The following is a 9439-nucleotide window of genomic DNA, read 5'->3' as shown; positions in this document are numbered from 1 at the left end:
TCACATATCATACAATGAGTAATGCATGCAATAATATGACCTAACTTCCATAAAATTGGTATTCAACAAAATTAGGGCACAATATTTAACCTAGATCAACAATTTATTCGATATATTAGACATGAAATAATTTTTTTCAATAAAAAGGCACTTAAAAGACAATATGCATGTACAATCCAATCATTGATCCAAGAAAACTAATCCAATGATAAGAATATAGATCCAAGACAAAATATACTCCATAAATTACATCTCTCCAATAGGTACAAGAGGTCAAAATTCTGAAGTAGTGAGGCCGAATTCACAAGTGCTGATGATGACAAATGAAAAATTCCTCTCCTTTATTTATCTAAGGAGGAAAAGTCTCTAATTAGCCTACAAGCCCCTGAAAGACAGGTAAAATAAAAATAGAACCTTGGGTTACAAGCCAACCCAACTAGCTTAGACATAAAACCAAATGAAATCCCACAAATGTGAGCCATGGGGCCTCATAAGGCTGACGGTATCCATGAAATGAGCTCCAAGTGGCAAGAATTGAGGCCTTTGAGTGCCAAGTGTTCTGTAGAAGCCTCTAAAAATAATCATTTAAAGGTTGGACTTCAAATTTCCATCAATATACCTCTATGGTCCCCTAAATCTACTTGGGGCACTAGAAGGTGATCTTCTAGAGTCTTAGGTCTCCAACTGCTTAAAATGTCCATCTATGCTCCAAAGTTGAGCAATTTCTAGATGCTACTAGCCCTCCCATATGTATGAAGGTGAGAACATCGTCATATGGGCCCTGAATTAGTTTCCATCCTTCATATGGTGCTAACACCAACATGGGGGCATGTTGGTCTAGGTGTATCTCCATGAAGAATCATCAAATGTAGTGTAAAGTGGTCAAATGGCCAGGGTGCAGGAGGTGTCGAGGGGTAGGTATGATGTTCTGCTACTGCTTGAAGACCCAAGGCTTTCAACTCTTCACTTGTTTGTGCCTATATATTTCTATGGGGCTTGGGTACCTGTGGGTAAGGTGCCCAGGTCAGGGTCTGATGAAGCACGTGACATTCAGAACATAAATTCTAGTGAAAGAAACTGACCATTAGGGACAATAATCATTATTGAATCTAAGTGAACCAAGCTTGAATGTAAAGTACTATTTAATACTTAAAGTAAGGTTTGTCTTCCAAAATTAGTGCCTTGAAATCACAATGGTGTTTCCTCCCTACATAGGAGTGGCTAAAGAACAATCCTATTAGGTGTTTGCAGACCCCAAGGGGAAGTAACATTTCCTTAGTCCACCCTTCAATTGATATATGCCAATGAATAATAATTGTGGTACAAAGGGGGAAAGACTTCATGTCAAAGTGCCATGGTTAAAGGGAATGGCATGATGAGTATCCACATCTTGAGTGTATAGATGTGAGTGAGAAATTGTGGATGCACCATCCTTTGTTTTTCCACCCCTCTTGTGCACCTTTCACTTCTGCTTGATTTTTATTTGTATTACTACTTGTAGCTCAAGGGTCAGATATTGCTTTGAATGATGTATAATAATCATATTACCCCTTGAGGATGAGTCATTTCATTGCTTATTGGTGTTGGGACATGAAAGATTCCTTTTTATGATGTAATGGAGAAAAATGCGCTCAAGAACCAGGTGATGGCCATAATGAGTGAGGTAGATCTCATGCTAGGATTTTTCCCACATTCCAATGTGTATGTTTCAAAAATATTTTGCATTTTGATATACTTTTTATTTTGTTTTGTGGCCATGATATGCTCTTTCTTTTTATTTTAGCTGCATCAACCTCACAAGGAAATGTTTCGTGTCCTACCCAAGTATGTGGATGTATGGATGCCAAATCTTAGAGAACCAATGGGTAGTTGAACCCAAAGAATGGAGGTGCAATATGGGCTTGTAGTTTAAGATTGAAAGTGATAAGTAGTGCCCCTCCTATACCCATTGGTCCATTATGGGAGGTCCTACTAGAATATGATATAAGATTAAAACCCCATTTAAGGTGAGGGAACAAGATCATGGCCAAAACCCCTCCTTCTTCTAGTCCCCCCCATAATACATATAAAATTCCCAAAATATAAAAAAGCATAAGCACTCGATTGCAAAATGAATAAAGTACCATTTGATTGGAAGCCCACCTTTGTCCATGTGCTCTTACCTGATGGGTGAGAATCATATGACTAATGCAGGTGGTAGAGATATAATGGCACATCATCAGCTAGTGGTGGCTGTTAGGGGTATGGATGGCCATCTGTATGTGAAGAAAGGGAAACTAGTTTTCTCCTACAAGGTTACCTGTTTCGGTGGGAACTAGAACCATTCCTTCATAATTGTATTTTTTTTTTCATTTTTTAATACTTTGTGCTCATTGCCATGCAAGAGTTACACATATTTTGTTTTTTGTAATTTTCTATTCTTGGTATGTTCTTATTATATATGAATTTCAATAATAAAATAAAAATTATAAAAAACTACTTGAATATTTATTTTTAATACACAATGGTATTCTCAACAATTGTAGGATTGATAAGGCCCTTGCTTATACCTACCTTCCTTATGATTCCGGGAGTAAATTCAAATCACTTGAGCCTCAAGAGTTGGATGTTCAAGAAAATGATCCCGTTGAGACTTCACCTTCCCCTTTGCCCTTTTCTATTTTTCATCATCTTGAGTCTTCATCAAGTGATTCCCTAACCCCTTGTCATTGTATCTCAAGTGAACTTGAGCCCTTTCCCCCTTTCGAGTATAGTTTTGAGGAAAAGAACTTCATTGATTATACTTTACCTCCTTTGATGCACCCTCATGGTTTTGATCACTTCATGACTTCCCCTCTCCAATGTGACCATCACCTTGAGCAACTTGTTTGTTGCACTCTTTCTTTCCCTCACCCTTTGTCTCCCTCTTATCATAATCGTGTGGCATATATAAAGCACAATATTATGAGCAATGATTGTGATAAGAAGTTCTTAAGGATAATAATTCATTCCACCATTGTGTACTTAGAGGGAAGGCTCAACATTTCTAGCTTGACTCGTGTTCCTTCTCTTAGGGATTCCTCTTATCTCACATGGAAACCATGTTTTCCCACCACCCCCCACAAATTCCTCCATGTGTTTGGGTTTTCATTCACTTTGGGATTTACTGCACGAGTAATCATATAGTCACACATGTTTATGTTTATGTGTTGATATGTTGGTTGCACTGATTTATGATTACACTTAATATTAGCTTCGTCATATGCATGTTAGTGTCGGATGCATTGCATGCTCATTTTCTCATTTTAACTTCTATGATATTTCTCATGATAGATTAGATACATTTAGATTAAGATTTTCATATTTTATGTTGATTTTATGACCTAACATTAAGTATGGGTGATCATAAGACACCATAGAATCATGCTGCCCCGTGGGTTTAATCTTTTATATGTGCAGGTAATATGTTTAAGGCAAACAAGAGATTGTTAGAGTTCTCGTGACCTCCAGTTCAAGTAGCTTCGTCCATTTTTTTGAGAGATCACGTCCCAGTTAGAGCTAGATGTTACCCACCATTTTGTGGTTGATATCCCTAGGAGAAATTTTTTCTCCAAGGTGGTCCTCAGCCAACAGATAAAAACCCCTTGCAGCCATCAACTAGCTTGTGTGCCATTTCTCTGTCACCTGAGCCAACCATGTGGTCCCTCACTCATCTGTCATGATCATATGTTTGAAGGTGGGCTTCCCAAACCTAAAGGTATGCCTTGTCATTTGGTAATTGAGTATTGTAGTTTTCATGTCATGGATACTCCCGGGCATGGATTAATAGGGGCATTCAACATAAAGAGTTGGCTAGGTCTGTGCTCTTGTCCCCTAGACCTGTTTTGGATGTTAACCTTGGATCCTAGTCCCATGGGATCTCTTTTATTGACCTTCGGGATTTAAGGATGGTATTACATGGGAAAACTTAATTTTGGTTGCGTGGTACCGCTCCCTCATCCACATATATCACTCCCCTTCCACTCATTATAACCCAATTCACCATTTCTCCCACCTGGGTTCACATTCCTCCACTAGGTTCACATAAGTTTAGCCTTCTCCCTCGCTTTTCCCACACCTTGGGTCGGGCCTTTAATGATGCCTCCAAGGTTGATGCAACTAAAAAGAAAAGTAAAAGAATAATTGGCCACATCCAACAGGGAAATGTACCACAAAATGCAAAAGTTGGCTGGGACAAACACATTTAGCACATGGGAAAGAGGAAATGCATGAGCTCTACCCAATTCCCATGGCCATCACCCTAGTTCCTATAGGCCCTAGATGAGCCTACTCTATCATTCAATAACTTATGATTGTCCCAGCCCCTGGTGGGCAATGAGCCGCCCCACCTCAAAGGGGTTATCAACTTTTATACCTTACACATCCTGCTCTTATTCCTTGAGCCTCAAGCAATTAGTCAAAGAAAAATCATAAAAGGAAAAAGGAATATGAAGAAGGGTGGAAAAATCAAGGCCCAGGGTATCAATTTCTCCCTCATATAAATTATATACTCAAGTGTGGGTTTCCCTTTTACTAGCTATCCTTGTATGCCAACATGTGGCTTAGGGCAACCCCTTTAATTCCCTACTCCATTCGTCTCTTTATCACATGCCACCACCCTTTGAAGGGTGTACCTTGGACATACTATCCCCTTTAAAGGTAGAAAGAACCTAATAGAGTACTTGGTTAACCCCATTTGGAGCTTGGAGACATTAGCACATGGAAAATCTCACTATGGAAGGGCATGCCAATATGAAGTGCCCACATATTTTCCATGGTTTGTAAGCTCTTAAACCTGATTTCCTTTGATGACTTGTTGTACTAGAATGCTGTTAGGAAACCAGCTCACAAAAAGATAGAAAAGATAGATCAACGCCTTAGAATTCAGCCTCTTTGAGGGGGCAACCTCCTTTACATTACACAAGTGAAAAATTCTTGGATGATACAAATGACTAAACCTCCCTTCTATATATAGGAGTCTAAGGGGTCACAATATAATCAAGCTGACCTAACAGTAATAACATAAGGGCACAACAATAACAATAGTGGGTTTCTATGGGGCACACTAATAAAAATATGGGGACAATAGGGGCACAATAACAACAATAAGGGATACAATGACAATAGTAATGGGGGAATCACTAGTATTAAAGGGACCTAACATGCCTCTCTCTTTCCGAAAAGCGTTGTCCTCAACGTTTGAGTGGTTCTAGATGCTTATGTATAAAATTCTCATCCTCCCATGTGGAATATTTTGCGGATAAGTTCTTCCACTTGATGAGATACTCTAAAATTGATCGATTTCGTAGCTATCGAGTTCTTGTTTCTGTGACTGCTTCCAGTTCCAATATGATTTTTCCTTCCTCGTGAAGTTCTGGAAATATTGTTTGAACTGGGAGCTTGTCACCTATAACCTTCTTTAAACATGAAACATGGAAAACTAGGTGCACTCGAGAAGTTGCAGGAAGCTCCAATTTGTATGCCATAGTACCAATCTTTTGAAACACCTTGTACAAACCATAATACTTTGGTGATACTTTATTATCCTTCTTAGCTTGCTCAAGGGACATTTGTTTATATGGTTGTAGTTGTAGGAATACCCAGTCACCTACATCAAAACTTCTTTCACTGCGATGTTGATCTTCCTGTTGTTTCATTCTATTCTACACCAACGTGAGGTTATCCTTTAAGAGTTGGAGAATTTGTTGTTGATGCTCGATGTGATGTTCCACTGCTTGAACCTTAGAATTTTCTCTTAAATATGATGTGATGGATGGTGGATGATATACATAAAGTGCCATAAATGGGGTCATTTTTGCTGTAGTATGGAAGGAATTGTTATACCACCATTCAGCCAGAGGTAACCATTTGACCCATTGTGTTCATTTATCAGATACAAAGCAATGAAGATATCCTTCCAAACATTTGTTTACTATCTCAGTTTTCCCATCATATTGAGGATGATAAGATGAGCTATGAGCTAACTGAGTACTGAGACAAGAAAATAATTCTGTCCAAAAATTTCCAGTGAAAATGGGATCTCTGTCGCTTACAATAATCTTTGAGTTTCCATGTAGCTTTTGAATTGTTTCCATAAATGAAGTAGAAACTGTATTGAATTTAAATGGATGTGATAATGCACAAAAGTGTGCATACTTGGTAAGTCTGTCAACTACTACGATGATGACACTCTTTCCTTTGGACTTGGGTAAACCTATGATAAAATCCATTGAAACCTCCTCCCAACGTTGGCTTGGAATGGATAAAGGTTGTAATAGACCTGGGGTCTTAATTGTTTCAACTTTATTTTGTTGGCAAACCAAACATTCTACTACAAAATTTTGAATATCCGATTTAAGGCCATCCTAAAAAAATTCCTTCTTAACCCTGTGGTAAGTTTTTAAAAATCCTAAGTGCCTCCTAAGGGAGAAGTGTGCAATTCCATAAGAGTCTTTTGTTTGAGTTGGGAATTCTTACATAGGTATAAGCGATCTTTGTACCATAATGAATCATTTTTCCAGCTAAATGTATCAAATGTACTGGGATCTTGTTGTAACTTTTGAATGACTGCCCACACTTTTTCGTCATTCTTCCATTCATCCCTTGCTTTGTTTATCCAATCTGGTTGGATAATAGAAATGGCGCACAACAATGCTTCCACATCCTCATCCTTTCTTGAGAGTGCATCTACCACAACATTTTCTTCCCTTTTTTGTAGATGATTTCAAAGTCATAACCCAAATGTTAGGAAACCAGCTCACAAAAAGACAGAAAAGATAGATCAACGCCTTAGAATTCAGCCTCTTTAAGGGGGCAACCTCCTTTGCATTACAAAAATGAAAAATTCTTGGATGATACAAATGACTAAACCTCCCTTCTATATATAGGAGTCTAAGGGGTCACAATATAATCAAGCTGACCTAACAGTAATAACATAAGGGCACAACAATAACAATAGTGGGTTTCTATGGGGCACACTAATAACAATATGGGGACAATAGGGGCACAATAATAACAATAAGGGATACAATGACAATAGTAATTGGGGAATCACTAGTATTATAGGGACCTAACAAAGGCTAGGGGACACATTGGATCTTATGCAGGATTGTAGATGGTCTCCATTTTGGGTTTGATCTCCCTATACAAGGTCTTAACCCTCCAAAGGGCTACACTAGAACATGTAGGGTGTGTGTAGAGAGCCATGGGCCTCCACATTAGTAAACAACACTCCATAGACTCCCAGAGATTTGTAGAGATTTCTCGAGATTCACATTTTGGAAGAGGAAGATGCACCTGGTTGACCATGCCCATCCGACCCCACAGATGTACCATGCACTTGGCATATGACCCAGAACTTGTATGCTGGTGTGGCATCAATTACACCATCATCTGAGCCCCTATAGATGGTCTACCGGAATATTTAATCTACTTGGAGACCCATGAGGTTACTTGTGTGCCCTCACACCCATTGGGAGCACCAAAGGTTTATTATTTGGAGAACAAGGGGCCAACCCTTTGTCCACTACTTTTGGGAGTCCCATTCATCATTGTGGCACTTATGGACTTCATCATGCTTCTTAGAAGGCCCAATGACATGTATTATTGATCATTCAACCTCTTGAGAGGCTTATTCTTTTGTTTATGAACTAGTTTGGTGGGCTTGTCACCAAAAGTTAGTTGTTTTGCACATTATTTTATTTTAGGGGCTAATGTAGCCCCAAGTAGCTAAATCAAACTCATTAGTAGTGCATAAATAGAAGTGATGAGGATTCATTTTATCATCATCACTTGGATTGGACTTGTATCTCTCTTGAGAATTTTGCTATCCTTCTTGGAGGACAAATTTTGGAGCATGGAATGAATTTTGATGTTTGGATTATTTTCTCTTGTCTTGGAGCTTATTAATTAGAAAATTCTTGATGGCTGTATATACTATTAATACATGTAAGTAAAATTTAATGGTATTTTATTTTCTATTCTTGCCACATACATTGTTGCTGGGATTTCACTATACTAGGGCTAATTTACTGCATCCATTTATGCGAAGTTGTGGAAATTCAGTTTCTACGTAGTGATGCTTCATGTATGGGCCATGTATTATGAATGAATGTTCCTAGATATGTTTTGTCACTTAAAATAATATTGATAAGACATCAATCTTGAAAAGCAAAGTATAAAGTTATTGATGCTGCTTTTGCTACTGCCCTAATGCTATGCATAGTTGTCTTTGAGGCATCCTTGACATAGAAAATTCAATGTCCATAGTCATAATTACTCATGGCTCCAAATCTCCCCAAAGTATCAGGCATTGGTCCACCATAAGGTGATCACCTTAAACCTATCTTCCTTCTCCCCTCTCCTCTTCTTTAGGTCTAGTCCTCTAGATCACTTAGGGAATCAATTATCTCACAATCTAGCCATCCAAATATTTCAATTTTTGGTCCACAACTATGTTGGTGTCCTTAAGAAGCCCTCCAAATTTCATGAGATTCCAAGGGTGGGATCTTGAAATATACGAAGCCTTAGCTCGAAGACCAATTCTTGCCCTTGGTTTCCCTTAGGCTAGAAATCTCAATGGGATCCTTGCATTTCCTTTCATTGAAAATTCATTCCTTGATCTCTTTCCCCTCCATAATTAGGCAAGCATATCATTGGTTGCTAAATCCTATCCTCTTTACCTAACCTCACGTCCTCTTTGTCCCATGTGGTCCCATGAACTATCAAGGTTAATTATTCAAAGATCACCTGGAACTTATGTTTCCATAAGAATTCTAGGGCTTAGCGATATACTTTATAAGAGACATACTCAAAACCTAACCCTTGAAATCATCCCCAAGTCCTACCTTGAAAGCCTTCCATCTTGTCTTCCAAGACAAGAAAGCCACATATTTGAGCCTCTCTTGTGAATAGGCTTCGAGGATCACTCCATTTTGTGATCCTTATCATAAAGGGTCTCCTACCATCGGTGGAATTCAGTAAAGAGTAGGGAGCCTTGACGAAGGTGACAATGGGCTATTGCTATATTGTTTCCCTTAGCCTAGTAATAGCTCTTCAAGGATCCCCATTTAGGACCCTTGCTAGTTTGAGTGGTAACAATGTCCATAAATCATACTTCAACAATAAATAGTATACATATAATGCAAATGATAATAGGTGTGAGAATCTTATGGAGATATTCTCCCTATGAATGGGAATCCACTTCAATCATCTTTATTCATGCCATCAACATGTCTATAATTCTATCTTGCATCAATAGATTTGTTAGATCATAAAGTCAGACTACATCATATATTTATCTTGATCATATCTGTTAGCATCAACTAATTCACCGTTACATCATGACATCAATCTTTCATTAGGGGTTAGTTTCAAATAGATAATAGGAGTATACTTCAAGAGTCATGATCACAACATTAAT

Source organism: Pinus tabuliformis, chromosome Q, assembly GCF_031772625.1.
Source record: "Pinus tabuliformis cultivar Carrire ecotype Pingquan chromosome Q, CPIR1, whole genome shotgun sequence".
Classification (NCBI taxonomy): Eukaryota; Viridiplantae; Streptophyta; class Pinopsida; order Pinales; family Pinaceae; genus Pinus; species Pinus tabuliformis.
The sequence above is the reverse complement of the archived record's forward strand: the minus strand, read 5'-3'. Positions refer to the sequence as shown.